General features: G+C 30.3%; 1 protein-coding gene across 1 annotated transcript in view; it reads right to left on the bottom strand.

The window, feature by feature from the left end:
* The window catches only part of LOC111687548 (rab3 GTPase-activating protein catalytic subunit), a 52,968-nt gene that overhangs the window by 7,863 nt on the left and 26,775 nt on the right, over positions 1-18,330 (bottom strand). The gene's annotated exons all lie outside the window — the stretch shown is intronic.

Genomic DNA, 18,330 nt, shown 5'->3' with positions numbered 1-18,330 from the left:
TCATAAAATTTCTCTACAAAAACAATTTTAAATAAATTCTTTCATTTCTAAACATAATAAAAAAGGAATTTTTCTATCTCTTTATACATTTTTGTCTAAAATTTCTTTCCTTGCTAAATAATTTAAATGTAAAAACCAATAGTAGTCGTTGGGGCAAAGGGGTTAACAGAGACATATATAAAAGTATCAAATAGAAATGTATAGATAGACAAACGTTCATAGAATTAAACAATACAATATAGTGTGAATAAACTAGAGACAGAAGCTTTTAATATTAAGTTATTCAATGAATGAAAAGTAGTTGGAGTCGTAGTGGCAAGAAATTATAACAACTACAACAAATAAATGTGTTGAGTTCATGATACCGGTACCATGGCCTGAAAAGGCTATAGATTGATTAGTAGTAAAGACTATAGAATGAACTACAGACTCATCTATAGGCAAGACTATGGACTGATCAATAGTTAAAACTATAGAATGAAGTATAGACTGATCTGTAGTCGAAACTATAGATTGATCTATCGCAGGATTATATACTGATCTATATTCAAGATCGTAAACTGATCTATAGTCAAAACTATTGACTTATCTATAGACTGATCTATTATAGACTGATCTGTAGTCGAAACTATAGACTAATCTTTAGTCAAGACTATAGATCTCACAGTATAGACTGATCAACATTCAAGACTATAGACTAGTCCATATTCAACACTATAGACTGATCTATAGTCAAGACTATAGACTGATCTATAGTCAAGACTATGGACTGATCTATAGTCAAGACTATGGACTGATCTATAGTCAAGACTATAGACTGATCTATAGTCAAGACTACAGACTGATCTATAGTCAAGACTATAGACTGATCTATAGTCAAGACTATAGACTGATCTATAGTCAAGACTATAGACTGATCTATAGTCAAGACTATGGAGTGATCTATAGTCAAGACTATGGAGTGCTCTAAAGTCAAGACTATAGACTGCTCTATAGTCTAGCCTATAGACTGATCTATAGTCTAGACTATAGACTGATCTATAGTCTAGACGATAGACTGATCCATAGTCAAGACTATAGACTGATCCTGATTGATACCTAATTTATACTATAGACTGATCTGTAGTTTATATATAGATTGATCTATAGTTAAGACTATAGACTGATCTATAGTCAAGAACATAGACTGATCTATAGTCAAGACTATGGACTGATCTATAGTCAATACTATAGACTGATATATAGTCAAGACTACAGACTGATCTATAGTCAAGACTATAGACTGATCTATAGTCAAGACTATGGAGTGTTCTAAAGCCAAGACTATAGAATGCTCTATAGTCTAGCCTATAGACTGATCTATAGTCTAGACTATAGACTGATCAATAGTCTAGACGATAGACTGATCCATAGTCAAGACTATAGACTGATCCTGATTGATACCTAGTTTATACTATAGACTGATCTGTAGTTTATACTATAGACTGATCTCTAGTTAAGACTATTCACTGATCTATAATTAAGACTATAGACTGATCTTTTGTCAAGACCATGAACTGTAGACTGATATGAATTAAAGACTATAAACTGATCTATGGTCAGTACTATAGACTGATCTATAGCCAGAAGTATAGACTGATCTCTAGTCAACACTATAGACTGATCTATAGTTAGGATAATTAAAGAATGATCTATAGTCCAGACTATAAACTGATCAATAGTTTTCACTATACATTTTAGCCTACAGACTTATATGTAGTATAGGCAATGGACTGATCTATAGTTTAGACTATAGACTGCTCTATAGTTTAGGCTATAGAATGTCCTATAGTTTTAACTATAAACTGATCTAAAGTAAAGACTAAAGATACATTGGTCTATAATTAAAATTATTAGTCTATAGTCAACATTTTATACTGAAAAGTTATCGCATCAACAAAAAAGTTGTTAAATTTACACTTCTTACGAATTATGTGTATTCGACTACATGACCCATAGTGTCAAGCAATCCACTAGGCGGTGGTTCTCTATGCATTTAAATGTTTTGCACATGAGTGTATATTGTATCGGTTTTTTATACGTTGTACGTGTTTTAAGGTTCAATTTAAGCCTAAATTCATGACATGTGCCTCCGCTGTATGCCTCAGACTATATGACTGTCTGTCCTCCTCTTTACATGTGTGTGTGTGTGTCTGTTTTTGTCATCATTTGGCATATACTTTAATATTGTGGTTGGGATGGTTGGTTAGCTGGTAGTGTTGGTGTCGATAGTGGCATTTCAATTGAGTTGATGTGTTACGCATATTAATCATGTGCGTATTTCAAAGAATATACAACTACTGGCTATGATAACTACGTTTGTATGTTAAACTGTGTGTGTACGTTTGTCTGTCTCTCGGTCGCTCAGTCTAAGTAATCAAGCAAAGAGTTGTATGCGAAAAAAACAGTTAATATTTACACTAACAAAGTACAGAAAAGTAAAATTGTCACAACGACATACCGCCAAACTTAATGTATGAGTAAATGAATAGAGGAATGACCAAAAACAAAATGAATGACTAAATGTGATTGCAGTGCAATGATCAGAAGGGAGTATGGAAAGAGGAGGTTACTTACACTTAGTTGTTAGCATAGAGAGTCAATTTTAAAGCGGCCCATATGGCAAAATATTTACTCCCTCTACAAGCGTTTTATGCTTCCATGAAATGACAACAAATAACATTTGTTAATATCGTTTGGATTTTATGCGATTTTTTTTATGAGATTTTTAAAGTTCAAAGACCTTAAACCTTCAATTATTAATTTTTAAATTCTATTAAAAATTAACTTATACGTACATACGTTTAATTAAATAAAAAAAAAAGTTTAATGTTTTATTTTCATAAATAAATTATATTTATTTAGAAATTTGTTTTTGTTTTTAATATCACACCTTATTCATGTATTTTAATCAAGCAAACTTTTTGAATATTTTTCCTTTAGATATGAGTATGCCTTAATGGGTTTTCAGTTACTTTTGGAATTTCCGTTTACTGTTTAAGTACATTACATTTTTTGTGAAATTTTAACGTTTATTCTGTTAATTACATCATCAAGTCTTAGGAGTAAAAGTTAAAGAAAATTACAAATGTAATAAACAAAATTAAGACGAGAATCTTGTTATCTAATTGGATTAATTTAAATGTGAAGATAAAAGTTGATATTAGAACAAATATTATGTCTAGAACGAGGGTGGAAGTACAATTTTAGAAATAAAAATACAGATGTGTAATTCGATTAGACTAGACTAATATATATATAATTTAGAGCGTATACTATAAACTAATCTACAGACTAGAATAAAGACTAGAAACATGGAAGACATGGAACATAGCCTAGACTATTAACTAGACTATAGACTTGACTATAGACTAGACTATAGACTAGACCAAAGATTAGACTATAGACTAAACTATAGACTAGACTATAGACTAGACTATAGACTAGACTATAGACTAGACTATAGACTAGACTATAGACAAGACTATAGATTAAACTATAGAATAGACTATAGACTAGACTATAGACTAGACTATAGACTAGACTATAGACTAGACTATAGACTAGACTATAGACTAGACTATAGACTAGACTATAGACTAGACTATAGACTAGACTATAGACTAGACTATAGACTAGACTATAGACTAGACTATAGACTAGACTATAGACTAGACTATAGACTAGACTATAGACTAGACTATAGACTATACTATAGACTAGACTAGACTATAGACTTAACTAGAGCCAAGACTAGGTTATAGCCTGGACTATAAACGACTGTATTTCTATTTTAGATAAATTTAACAAACTTTAACCTCACTATGTTTCTTTTCTTCTTCTGCAATTTATCCAATTTGTTATAGTTTCTTGGAAATTCTAACATTTTTATTTTTTGCCTTTTCATCTGCCATTTTAAACTCTGTATATTTATCTTAGTTCATCAATCACATTGTTAAACATCTAAACTAAATTACTTCCATTTGTAGTGTCGCCTTTTTGCAAGACAATAAAACAAAAAAATAATAGAAAGTAAATACAAAAAACATTGTAGAGAGCAAAAAGAACATGTAAAATATTTGTTTACATAGTTAATTGTTGTAAAACATAAAAATAACAACAAACTTGAACAATCAACATTTCTCAGACAAAGTGAATTTTAGTCTTACCAGCAGCCAGCCAACAAACCAACCAACTAACTACTTCTAAACGAAATCCTCCCCCTTTTGCAATTCTCCAAAGGCTTTGGTTACTAAAGGTCATATTGTATATTGCTATGTTTTATATATGGTTTATGTTCTGGTCCATTCATCTTAAACATACATTTAACAAGTATTTTTCATTTATTTATGGAACATCACATTTTTCCCCTAGCAGTTCTTGTTGTTTTTTGCAGTCATTTAACAACTTTGTTGCATTTGAACAAAAAAAATGTAGCAGTAGTTTGTGTAATAAAAAAATTTTTACTTAAATAAGTATTTAGTTTAGTTTTTCTTGTTGCCTTTAATTTTTGTTCTCTTGGCCAAACGACCAACTAGTTTTGACCAACTGGTGAAAAAGTACTACTCCCCTATGACAATTGTTACTACAAAAATAAGAACAAAAAATAAAGGATTTTCTTTCTAATATGGTTAGCATTTGACATTTTTGAATGGATGGTTCTATGAAAGGGAAGCGTCCCTGAATTCAGGACACTAAATGAATGTAGTCCATTACAGGCTGAACTATCAGCCATAAAGAGAGCAGCAAACTTGCTTGGGTACACCTGAATATTACATAGTCAAGCTGTTATCAATCACTGATTGGTATATACACTACATCCATACTTGTTTAAGAATACCAGACAATCTCTGGCGAGACATTCAACAATCGTACTCAAATGGTTACTGAGACACGGGAATTTGATTGGCAATTGTGTGGCCCATGAATTGCCGAAAAAAAGGATCCTCGATATCTGATAGGGGCATAAACAACTTTTGCGGCATTCTGCTAAAAGCCTGTAAAGAATTGATGGATAAAAGATTCTACGAACTTTCTTAGACATGATGGCGCATTGAGCCAACTACTACCAGGAATATAGTTTGGAAAGTAAACGACGTACCTTACATATCGACCCCATATACATATATCAACAATCTTGTTGCTATTATCGCAGGACACGGCTTATTTATGGAAACAATGTATTAAGCTGTCAGGACGAGGAAGAATCCGTTGAACATCTTCTCTGCCACCGTTCTACATTAGCAGACTATCGCTTTGAATTTCTTGGAAAACGAAAGCGATGACGCCATCATTGGGTGCATAAATTGATTTTAAAACCACCTGGTCACAATATTACATGGAACTAAATTGACCACAAGGACGATAATTTTCTCTAATTAATTATTAAGAGTTAAAAATTAAAGATAGAGTATAATATGATTAAGATTGATTAGAGAGAGAGACAGAGAGACAACCCCATAATGACCTGAATATTAACATATCTACTACTTTTAAAAATGCGACGGGTGTAATAATTTCTGCTTTTGTAATTCTTTTATCTACAAAAAAATGTAAAGCCTTATTTGGAAAGATAAAATACCACACCTGTTTTCTCTTATTTTTTGCTGTAAAAACCCCCCAATAAAAAATCTTTTCTTACCCAGCTTTTGGTTTTATATCTCAAACATCTTCATCTAGAGGAGTTTGTATTCAGATTATGTCATTTATATCATGCCACTCTATAATTTAAATAAATTGTTTTTGTATTCTACCAACATCTACCATCTGGTTTTGTACCTCAACTCTGTTCACAATAACTAGGCAGACTTTCAATGGAGCAAAAATCTGAATATTATACATATTTCTACCATTTCTGTAGTATGTACCACATTGTTGTTGCCTTTTCCTTGTATCACAAGTATTGACATGTATGCAACACATGTGTGACACCTTTATCCGGTACGTTTTATAAAAAGGTTTTTTTTCTTTATGTTTAACAATTTTAATAAAAACTGACACCAATGGTGCTTGGTGGTTCGGCTTGTTGGGTCCAATATCATTGGCTAAATCTGAACAGGAAAGTGAATCAGTTAGAGAGAGAGAGGGGGAGCTTATGCAAAAAGGTGATAACACCAGGTAATTGAAATTTCTATGCTAGTGTTAAATTGCAGCAAGTTTAAAGTTTTTCTGTGGCAAATGTGCATTAAGAACAATATTATTGTTTCTATAAAATTCTGCCAAAAAAAATAAAATACAGAAAATTGAAAACATTTGTTTGCATTTTGGTTTTAAAAAGAGGAAAGAAACTAATGAATATTTTACAAATATAAGAATAATTAAAAAACTTTTAGTTTTAAATAAATTAAAAAGTAACAAACATTGTTTCTAATAAATACACACATTTTGGAAGATCATAGTTTAGTCTAGCCTAGTCTATAGTCTAGTCTATAGTCTAGTCTATAGTCTAGTCCATAGTCTAGTCTATAGTCTAGTCTATAGTCTAGTCCATAGTCTAGTCTATAGTCTAGTCTATAGTCTAGTCTATAGTCTAGTCTATAGTCTAGTCTATAGTCTAGTCTATAGTCTAGTCTATAGTCTAGTCTACAGTCTAGTCTATAGTCTAGTCTACAGTCTAGTCTATAGTTTAGTCTATAGTCTAGTCTATAGTCTAGTCTATAGTCTAGTCTATAGTCTAGTCTATAGTCTAGTCTATAGTCTAGTCTATAGTCTAGTCTATAGTTTAGTCTATAGTCTAGTCTATAGTCTAGTCTATAGTTTAGTCTATAGTCTAGTCTATAGTCTAGTCTATAGTCTAGTCTATAGTCTAGTCTATAGTCTAGTCTATAGTCTAGTCTATAGTCTAGTCTATAGTCTAGTCTATAGTCTAGTCTATAGTCTAGTCTATAGTCTAGTCTATAGTCTAGTCTATAGTCTAGTCTATAGTCTAGTCTATAGTCTAGTCTATAGTCTAGTCTATAGTCTAGTCTATAGTCTAGTCTATAGTCTAGTCTATAGTCTAGTCTATAGTCTAGTCTATAGTCTAGTCTATAGTCTAGTCTATAGTCTAGTCTATAGTCTAGTCTATAGTCTAGTCTATCTAGTCTAGTCTATAGTCTAGTCTATAGTCTAGTCTATAGTCTAGTCTATAGTCTAGTCTATAGTCTAGTCTATAGTCTAGTTTATAGTCTAGTCTATAGTCTAGTCTATAGTCTAGTCTATAGTCTAGTCTATAGTCTAGTCTATAGACTAGTCTATAGTCTAGTCTATAGTCTAGTCTATAGTCTAGTCTATAGTATAGTCTATAGTCTAGTCTATAGTCTAGTCTATAGTCTAGTCTATAGTCTAGTCTATAATCTAGTCTATAGTCTAGTCTATAGTCTAGTCGGTAGTCTTGTTGGAAATTGATTTAAGCAACTCTAGTGAAAGAAAGGAGAGAGTGCTTTTAACCTTTTTCATTTTAAGATTTATCTTTTCTGTTGAAAGAAATAATATTTTTAGCCGGTAATTTATTTTATATCTTATAATCCTGGTACGAAGGAGTGGTGAAAACTTAAAGAAAATAATATTTTTTTAATTTTAATAACAAAACGAAAACCTTAAGTTTTTAATTAAATTAATAAATCTCCCTGAAAAATTAGCATATTTTTTGGTCTAACCATTTTTACACCACTTTACTTCTAAATTCTTAAAGAATGTAAATAAGCTTTAAACAAAACCCTTTACTTTATTCTACACTTATAAAGGTTTAGTCCTGATTTCTTTGCTCTACTATATAATTTTATTGTATTTTATTATTTAATATTAATAAAAAATCCTTTTTCTATATTTTTATCTTTATTTTTATCTTATCCAATCATATTTTCTTTTTGATTTCTTTTTCTTTTCGCTCTTTGTAGGTTAAGTTTTTTTTTTGTATATCGTCCTTTTTTTTAGACATTTCAATAGAATTTTAAACACTTTCTATATTTGCTACAATTTAGAATGTGTGCGTGTATGTGTGTGGTTAAGTTTGTTGTCTTGCCTTGAGGTTTTCAAGTCATATTCCACTTTTCTATGACTTCTTTAGAGCTTTATGATTATAGATTCAATATCTTTTTTTGCTAAATGTTGCATAGATGCATGCCACGTTAAAATGTACTTATATGTGTGTATGAACTGTGCCTTATGAATATGATGCATCATAAATGGAATGTGCAGTGCATATTGTATGATACATAATGCCAGTAGGCAAAAATGTAAAGTAGCAGTCGAATATTGTTTGACTTGACTTCATCTTGCCACATACAGTAGCATACGTTCAGATATGATTAACTTTAAGGAAATTTTATAAAAAAATTTAAGTTTGTTTTCCAAGCTTACATAAACCATAATCAGAATTGCTCGTTAAACATATTAAAAAAAAAATTGACTTTTCATCGTTTTCAGTAGATTCTACTGTCCAGTACTTATGTCTTCTTGTATTTATGTCTATTGAAAACTACTTAAGTCTGTGTATTGTTGCAAAAACTTACTGCCACTATATATTTTCTTATATGTATTCCCTGCTATACTTTCTTTCACACACACATCAGCACGAGATGCCATGAAATGAACTTTAAGAAAAATACTGGTTTTCTATTGTTATAGTCACTCCTACCGGGTGCATTATACAATACTGTTCACTTACTATACATGTGTATTATATTCAAACCAACACATTGTCGTTGATACTGTCAAAAAGTACAAATCCTTTGATACTATAATTTCAATTTTTTGTTGACATTTTTATTTGAGAAACAAAAAAGAAAAAACAATTTTCATAGTTTTATATGAAACTAGTCGTAATAGTAGTTTTTGCTTGTTTAGTAAGTAGTTGGTGTACGTTGTCAGTAAATTGATATTTGATGGAAATTATCATTTTCTCTTTGGGAATTTTATGTTTAGAAAATGTTTTTTTTAACAAAATTGCTTTAAATGGAGAGAGTCTATTCTATAGTCTAGTCTATAGTCTAGTCTATAGTCTAGTCTATAGTCTAGTCTATAGTCTAGTCTATAGTCTAGTCTATAGTCTAGTCTATAGTCCAGTCTATTTTCTAGTCTATAGTGTAGACAAAAGTCTGATCTATAGTCTGGTCTATAGTCTAGTTCATAGTCTAGTCCATAGTCTAGTCTACAGTCTAGTTTGTAGTCTAGTCTATAGTCTAATCTACAGTCTATTCTATAGTCTATTCTATAGTCTAGTCTATAGTCTAGTCTATAGTTTAGTCTATATTCTACTTATTAGTCTATGTTCTAGTCTTTAGTCTAGTCAATATTCTAGTCTATAGTCTAGTCTAAAGTCTAGTCTATAGTCTAGTTTATAGTCTAGTCTATAGTCTAGTCTATAGTCTAATATATAGTCTATTCTATAGTCTAGTCTATATTCTAGTCTATAGTCCAGTCTATAGTCTAGTCTATAGTCCAGTCTATAGTCTAGTCTATAGTCTAGTCTATAGTCAAATCTATAGTCTAGTTTATAGTCCAGTCTATAGTCTTGTCTATATTCTAGTTCATAGTCTAGTTATTGTCAACTACATAATCTGGTCGATCTAGTCTAAAGTCTAGCCTTTAATTATAAGATCTATGAAAATTCCATTAACTGATTTGAAACAATTTGCCATTTTTATTTTCCATATCCTTTAACTATATTTTAACATATTTTCCTCTAATTCCTCTGACTTTTTCGCCCTTTTCAAAAACTTTTCAATATTATTTTACAAATTTTTTAAGTTTTACAAAAATCTTTGTATTCTCTCCATTTAAAGCAATTTTGTTAAAAAAACATTTTCTAAACATAAAATTCCCAAAGAGAAAATGATAATTTCCATCAAATATCAATTTACTGACAACGTACACCAACTACTTACTAAACAAGCAAAAACTACTATTACGACTAGTTTCATATAAAACTATGAAAATTGTTTTTTCTTTTTTGTTTCTCAAATAAAAATGTCAACAAAAAATTGAAATTATAGTATCAAAGGATTTGTACTTTTTGACAGTATCAACGACAATGTGTTGGTTTGAATATAATACACATGTATAGTAAGTGAACAGTATTGTATAATGCACCCGGTAGGAGTGACTATAACAATAGAAAACCCAGTATTTTTCTTAAAGTTCATTTCATGGCATCTCGTGCTGATGTGTGTGTGAAAGAAAGTATAGCAGGGAATACATATAAGAAATATATAGTGGCAGTAAGTTTTTGCAACAATACACAGACTTAAGTAGTTTTCAATAGACATAAATACAAGAAGACATAAGTACTGGACAGTAGAATCTACTGAAAACGATGAAAAGTCAATTTTTTTTTTTAATATGTTTAACGAGCAATTCTGATTATGGTTTATGTAAGCTTGGAAAACAAACTTAAATTTTTTTATAAAATTTCCTTAAAGTTAATCATATCTGAACGTATGCTACTGTATGTGGCAAGATGAAGTCAAGTCAAACAATATTCGACTGCTACTTTACATTTTTGCCTACTGGCATTATGTATCATACAATATGCACTGCACATTCCATTTATGATGCATCATATTCATAAGGCACAGTTCATACACACATATAAGTACATTTTAACGTGGCATGCATCTATGCAACATTTAGCAAAAAAAGATATTGAATCTATAATCATAAAGCTCTAAAGAAGTCATAGAAAAGTGGAATATGACTTGAAAACCCTCAAGGCAAGACAACAAACTTAACCACACACATACACGCACACATTCTAAATTGTAGCAAATATAGAAAGTGTTTAAAATTCTATTGAAATGTCTACAAAAAAAAGGACGATATACAAAAAAAAAACTTAACCTACAAAGAGCGAAAAGAAAAAGAAATCAAAAAGAAAATATGATTGGATAAGATAAAAATAAAGATAAAAATATAGAAAAAGGATTTTTTATTAATATTAAATAATAAAATACAATAAAATTATATAGTAGAGCAAAGAAATCAGGACTAAACCTTTATAAGTGTAGAATAAAGTAAAGGGTTTTGTTTAAAGCTTATTTACATTCTTTAAGAATTTAGAAGTAAAGTGGTGTAAAAATGGTTAGACCAAAAAATATGCTAATTTTTCAGGGAGATTTATTAATTTAATTAAAAACTTAAGGTTTTCGTTTTGTTATTAAAATTAAAAAAATATTATTTTCTTTAAGTTTTCACCACTCCTTCGTACCAGGATTATAAGATATAAAATAAATTACCGGCTAAAAATATTATTTCTTTCAACAGAAAAGATAAATCTTAAAATGAAAAAGGTTAAAAGCACTCTCTCCTTTCTTTCACTAGAGTTGCTTAAATCAATTTCCAACAAGACTACCGACTAGACTATAGACTAGACTATAGACTAGATTATAGACTAGACTATAGACTAGACTATAGACTAGACTATAGACTAGACTATAGACTAGACTATAGACTAGACTATAGACTAGACTATAGACTAGACTATAGACTAGACTATAGACTAGACTATAGACTAGACTATAGACTAGACTATAGACTAGACTATAGACTAGACTATAGACTAGACTATAGACTAGACTATAGACTAGACAATAGACTGGAAACAATAGACTAGTTAAGAATATGGCTACAATTATATGTTAGTCTATGAAATAGACTATAGTATAATTTGAAATACAGTTTAGTCTGGACAATAATATAGTCTGGACTTTGGGTAAGTCTATAGGCAGGTCAATATTTCAGTCAATATTCTAGGCTAAAGATTAGTTCACGTTCTGAAATACATCCTATTATTTATTTTAAACTAGTCTGTAGTATCCCATATTGTTTAGTCCATAGTCTATACATTAGTTTACTCACTAACCAATAAACAGCGAGAGAATACCTTTACATCCAGCTACTTGTACATAGTTTAGCAAACAAATCATTAATTTTTAATGTATTTATTTTCGTTTTACAATAATAAGAATTATGAGCAAAACTACTTACTTATATGGATAAAAATAAATAACAAACAAAACAAATATTTTTTGGTTAATAGTTTTGGAGGTTAAAACCAAACATCCCAAAATAAACTTTATAAAACATGACATGTCTGGTCATCCATCAAAATTGAGAAAATGGAGAAAATAAAAAACAAAAACTCTGATAAACAATAGGATATAATAATGATAGAAAGTCAAACAAGTTGATAAACAATTTGACTTTCGACTCGGGTTCTCTACTGCCTGCCTCTACTGGAGAAGTAAATAAGTATACCAAGTAATATGAGAAAAAGTTTTTACAGAAGCAATGTACATTTTTATTTATTTTTGAAAAAATTTTTATATCAGCTATATGTGTAGGGTATTTTCATTATATCTATTCGTCATTAAATTATTTTCATTTCCAACTTGTTTTTCGAGTTGGGGGTAAGCAGAAGGTAAGAAACATTAAGTCAGACCAAACGATTGATATAAATGGATGGTTTATATTTGATGTATGGATGGATGGATGGTTTGGATTGATGCTTGTAAGTTTATAAGGAGTGAGTAGTGTACAATATGATTGACAGGTTTAACATGATTAACATTAAAAACAATACAAAACGAAAATAATCATTTCGAAAAAAATACATACATATAAATAAATAAAAATAATGTAAACCAAAAAATGAAATCAAGGATAATAAAACTTGTAATAACCTTGAAGATAATTATTAATAAATATTGGTTAAATATATCTCTTATACAAGATTTTATAAAGCTTCAAAATGAAAACGTTATACGAAACTTTTTAAAAATACTATAAGTTATTGTAGATTTTATTAAAAGATATTTTTTAAGAAAATGTTTAAAACTTAAATAAGTAATTTGCTCATAAAGTTTAGAGACCATTTTCTATATAACTTAAAACTATAAATATGCAGCTATTGGCAGTTACTTGCCACTGAATAACAAAGAAACAGTGAAGAACAAAAGTTACCAGCCATAATGGTAACAAAAGCATTATACTTCTTCAAACCCTCTATTTAAAAAATATGCTTCATTATAAAATTTTAAATAAATTATAAAATTTTCAATATTACAATTTCCCTACACTGTACTATAAAATACCACAAATTGTGTGTCATTTATAACCTCTTAATTTATGCAACAGCGCCCCCTACATTCAACTATAACAGACAATTTAATAGCTAAACATTTTATACTTAAATGCTGCAGCAACAATATTGTCATCAGTATCATCAATATAAGTTTAACTACTATCAGCACCATCAGAACATATTGTAGACACATGAACGAACATAAATATCGAATTAAAGTGGTTTTCAAAATAAACATTACTTCTTGTCTTAAGCAACATTTTACTCTCTCTTAAGTCACAAGTATATTAAACTGCTGCAGTTATTCATGGATGGATTTGCAATGTGTGGTTGACATTTTGATGTCATCAAACAACCAGTAGCTATTATTACGGTATATTTGACCGATACATTCAAGTAGACATACTCATTCCAAATGTAAGTTCAACATATTTACGGCATAAAATTTATTGGTTTTGTTGTAACTACTGTATGTGCTAGAATATGTTGAAAGGGATTTTGATAACCCAACAAAAAATCTTATTGATTTTATAACAAATATAGGATTATAGGCATTTCTAGAATATAGATTAAGATCCTGTATAGAGTTTAGACGATAGATTTGTTTACTGTCTAGACTATAGACTTGTCTACAGTCTAGACTATAGACTTGTCTACAGTCCAGACTATAGACTTGTCTACAGTCCAGGCTATAGCCATGTCTACAGTCCAGACTATAGACTTGTCTACAGTCCAGATTATAGACTTGTCTACAGTCCAATACAGACGATAGCCTTGTCTACAGTCCAGACTACAGTCTTGTCTACAGTCTTGTCTACAGTCTTGTCTACAGTCCAGACTATAGTCTAATCTACAGTCTTGTCTATAGTCCAGACTATAGTGTTGTCTATAGTCTAGACTATAGTGTTGTCTATAGTCCAGACTATAGTCTTGTCTATAGTCCAGACTATAATCTTGTCTATAGTCCACACTATAGTCTTGTCTATAGTCCAGACTATAGTCTTGTCTATAGTCCAGACTATAGTCTTGTCTATAGTCCAGACTATAGTCTTCTCTATAATCCAGACTATAGTCTTGTCTATAATCCAGACTATAGTCTTGTCTTTAGTCCAGACTATAGTCTTGTCTATAGTCCAGACTATAGTCTTGTCTATAGTCCAGACTATAGTCTTCTCTTTAATCCAGACTATAGTCTTGTCTATAATCCAGACTATAGTCTTGTCTATAGTCCAGACTATAGTCTTGTCTATAGTCCAGACTATAGTCTTGTCTATAGTTCAGACTATAGTCTTGTCTATAGTCCAGACTATAGTATAGTCTAGACTATAGTCTGGACTATAGACAGGACTATAGTCTAGACTATAGACAGGACTATAGTCTAGACTATAGATAGGACTATAGTCTAGACTATAGTCTGGACTATAGACAGGACTATAGTCTAGACTATAGTCTGGACTATAGACAGGACTATAGTCTAGACTATAGTCTTGTCTATAGTCCAGACTAAAGTCTTGACTATAGTCCAAACTATAGTCATTTCTATGTAGTCCATACTATAAACCAGTCTTGTCTATATTCCAGATTAGAGTCTTGTCTATAGTTCAGATTACAGTCTTCTATGCAGTTTACACTAAGTTCTTGTCTTTAGTCCATAATATGGACTTTTATATATGTATGTAGTCCAAACTATTGTCTTGTCTATAGTTCCACCTATAGTCTTGTGTATAGTGCAAACTATAGTATGGTCTATCTAGTCTATACATCTAGACTATATTCTCTTATAGCCCAATTAGTCCAGTCTTGTCTTTGATTCTTTACTTTCAGTAAACCCAATCAAAAATCACTCCCATTTCACTACTTTCCTATTGTTTGTTGGGTTTTTCTCTTAGCTATATATTTAGTATCCTTTATACTCTATATATTTACGTTCGATTTCTTCCAATTGGTGCAATGAATGGTTTTATGCGTGTTGATGTTTCAATTTCTTGCTACAAAATAAATTGACCATAAGAGGACAATGACTATAATTTTAAAAGTACTCGTGCACTAAGAGAGAGAGAGTGAGAGAGGGCAGTTGTACGTGTATGTGTTTGTCTGTGTAAAAGCATGAACTGTTTAAGTTATTTAAGACTTAAACTTTAAAGGATGTGGCTGTGTTATGTTATGAAAGTATGCATGTCTATGCATGTTATTTTAGTTTTGTTTCTTCTAAACTTTTTTAAAGAGTCTTGATATTATAAAATGAGGTCCTTTGAGAAGAATACTTAAAAAAGCTATTAAATTTTTTTAAATAATGATAAAAAAACTCTTTTATTTTATATTTTGTATGTAATCGATATATAATGCTTAAGGGAAATTAATAATTTGTTTAGCTTAAAGCTAAAAATATCGGGCATTGAGAGACAATTTGCTAAGAGAAGCACCAAGCGGTACTTTTTTAAACCTATCAAAGAATTTTCATTTTTTTAATTTGAAAAGAAATAATTGCTCAAAAGTTCCTTAAAAGGCCACCACATTAATAGCACAGATTTCCGTTGGCTTTTAAAAGCTCTTCTATCAATCTTAGTCGTTGTGTATGTATGTGATGTGAATGTAAAAAGAATAAAATATCTATTAAGTCAGAAATCTACATTAAACATCTTAATTTTCTTGAAATTCTTCTTCATGTATTTATACCAACATGCTTTTTAGCCATATCTCTAGAGATTTAATGATATTTTCTTTTGGATTATTGTTTTTCACCTGCTGCTGGCTGCTTGTTACAAACAGTTTTTCTTGTTACGGCTGGTGTAGCTTTAATAATATTTTGTGTATTTTATTTTTTTCATTTAATTTTTTTTCTTTTTGTATTGTTCATTTATCTTTTACACACAATTGCCTGGATGGGATATGTACGTACAAGACAATAGAATGTCTATCTAACTGTCTGGCTAAGAGAAAGACTAAAACTTACCGTATATATTGATGTGTGTTACTGTGTCTGTCTGTCTGTCAGTATGTATGTCCATCCATCCGTTTGACTGTCTTTTTGTATGTAATTTAATTTTTCTCTTTTGCCAACACAAATAGGAAAAAAATAAAGCTAAATCACAGCATTAATTGTTTACCATTATTTAGGTCAAGTTTCATTGTCAGTGGGTTGTTTAATGTTTTACCGAGTCATACTACATTTCTTTAGGATTTTGCAAATGTAATCTAAACTCTCTTTAAATAGATCAATGACCGGCATAATTAGCTTTCGTCTCTTGTTTTGACAGCTGATGCACGTAAAGTAATTTTTTTTAAACAGAAAGTCAATTTTTTGTTTAAAAAAATATAATTATTTTGTTAAAAGCTTTTTAGTTAAAAAGCTCAGTAAAAAGCCTGTTTGCGAAAAAGCTCAGTGATATATTTTTATTGAAAAGGCCTTTTTATTAAAAAACTTTTTTGTGAAAAATACTTTATTTTTTTTTATTTTTGGAAATATTTTCATTTTTGTTTTTTTGAACATACTCAGGGTCAGCAAACAGAAAGGTAATCATACAAAAAACTTCGGCTTCACAAAAAAACAACATTTCACTTGCTTTTTTATGACTTAAGTATCATTCTAGCTCTCTCACTACCTCGATCTAAATGAAATGGAAAGAACACTAAATTGAAAAGACAAACCCCCCTTCACAATGAAAAGTGAAATTCATTCAATGTCGTTAACTTGATTAATTTGTTATTTGGCTTGTTGAAATTTTCTTGGCTAAAAGGCAAAACATGAGACATTGTACTGAAAATGAATAATGTTTGTAAGTCAGTAGAAAAATGTACAAAAAATTCACAGTTGCCAATAGTTAGGAAAAGGTGGTAAAAGGTTAAAGCCTTCATTTATTTTGTTTACTTTCTTGGTAAACTACTGTATGAAAATAATGTTTGCATAAAAAATTTCATGCCTCATGATTGACGCTAAAGGACAGATCATTTTCTGTTTTTCTGAAATGTAATAAATTTTGCTGATAATAATGATTTGCCAAAATGGAAATTTATACAAAGTGCTAATTTAGCAATAACAGCAAACGGACAGGAATTGGTAAATGAGTTAAATGTGTAAATAATTATAAGGCAAAACAAGTAGGAAAGTATAGTCGGGCATGGCCGACCATATGATACCCTACACCATGAGTATATTTTTACAATTTTTACTTTTATAAAATTTTTATTTTTTGTAAAGAAACTTTTATGTTGAATATTACCATAATTCCAAAATATTTATTGATAAAAAAACTAAAATTTCTAAATGAGGCTTTATATAGGTCAAATATGGGCCGATCCTCGGTAAATTTGGGAAAAGGATATATTTCTAAATAACAGTTAGTTTTGTTGAGTTTCATTGCGATACAAATGGTTACAAGTCAGTTTTAGACGTTTAAGTCATTTTTTGAAGTGGGGTTTGTATGGGGGCTAGGGTCAAATACAGGCCGATCCTTACGAAAATCTGCAGTATCATTTATACTTATATAAAACTTATTTGTGCCAATTTTTAGAGAGATAGCAGAATATTTGACGTGATTATATATTATAAAAAGTTCAAATAGGGAGGTACGGTTGTATGGGGGCTAGGTGAAATAATGGACCGATTTCAACCATTTTCAATAGGCTTCGTCCTTGTGCCAAAAAACATGCTTGGTCCAAATTTCATCAAATTATCTTGAAAATTGCGGCCTGTACCTTGCGCACAAGGTTTACATGGACAGCCAGCCAGCCGGACAGACGGACGGACGGACGGACGGACATGTCTTAATCGACTCAAAAAATGATTCTGAATCGATCGGTATACTTTAAGGTGGGTATTGGACCAATATTTTTGTATGTTACAAACATCAGCACAAACGTATAATACCCTCCCCACTATAGTGGTGTAGGGTATAATGAAAGTTAAAAAAATCGTTATATTAGAAAAGCTATTTATGTGTAGTCTATAGTATAGTAAATAGTCTAACCTATAGTACAGTCTATAGTCTAGACTATAGTCTACTCTATAGTTTATTCTACAGTGTAGTCTTAAGTTTAGTATATAGTTTAGTCTATAGTTTAGTCATAGTTCATAGTATTTTCAACGTCTAGTCTATAGTCTATTCTATAGTCTATTTTATAGCCTAGTCTATAGTCTAGTCTATAGTCTAGTCTATAGTCTAGTCCATAATCTAGTCTATAGTCTAGTCTATAGTCTAGTCTATAGTCCAGTCTATAGTCTAGTCTATCGT

This window comes from Lucilia cuprina, chromosome 2, assembly GCF_022045245.1.
Source record: "Lucilia cuprina isolate Lc7/37 chromosome 2, ASM2204524v1, whole genome shotgun sequence".
Classification (NCBI taxonomy): Eukaryota; Metazoa; Arthropoda; class Insecta; order Diptera; family Calliphoridae; genus Lucilia; species Lucilia cuprina.
Note: the sequence above shows the minus strand (reverse complement) of the source record. Positions and strands in the feature narration are given on the sequence as shown.